Genomic DNA, 721 nt, shown 5'->3' on the forward strand with positions numbered 1-721 from the left:
CCGGCAGGTGGGAGGCAATGAATCCAGGGCGTGCGGGGTCATGGGGTCTGTGGTGGACGGGGAGGACAATGGCAGTGACAGCGTCTGGGGAGGGTAGGAAAAACCCGACACCAGCGACATCCGCCACGAAATAAAACATTTCAAATGCGATCTCCCAGCTCTCAGCACAGCCCCGTGCTGCTTTATCTGGTGAACAGGAGACCCTTGTTATTATCAGTTGTGATATTCATTTTCCGGGTGACCCTGGGCAGCTCACCCCGCGTCTCTGAGCCTGTTCTTCCACCTGTCACTACTCGCTCGAGGACAAAAAGATGCCCTTGCAGGAACACGCCAGGGCTCTCGTGGCCTGGCAGCTACTCCCGGTGCGGGCGTGGGGTGGCCCAGGAGGGTGGACGGGTCAGGGTTCAGGCGCCCCGCTCGCTCTCTCCGGGCCGCGGACCCCTCCCTTCCGACCTGTCTGCACTTGGTAGCTCGACTCCTTCTGCCAGCCTCTCTGTCCTGTTAGATTTCGGGGTTTTCCATTCTCCCCCCCAACTCAGGGTTGGGAGAAGGACAGCGGCCTCCACTGTTATGGGCTGGGCTGCGTACGACTTTCCCGTGTCCCAGCCTCTCCCCTCCTCGGGGCAGGGCTGCCACGGGTGGCCGGCCTGGCGCCTGTCTGCTCAGCCCCAGGTCCCCCTCGCCTCTCCCTCCGTCCCTCCACCCGCGTGGCTCCCAGCCA

Source organism: Carlito syrichta, unplaced genomic scaffold, assembly GCF_000164805.1.
Source record: "Carlito syrichta isolate Samal-C Ts95f unplaced genomic scaffold, Tarsius_syrichta-2.0.1 Scaffold109724, whole genome shotgun sequence".
Taxonomy (NCBI): Eukaryota; Metazoa; Chordata; class Mammalia; order Primates; family Tarsiidae; genus Carlito; species Carlito syrichta.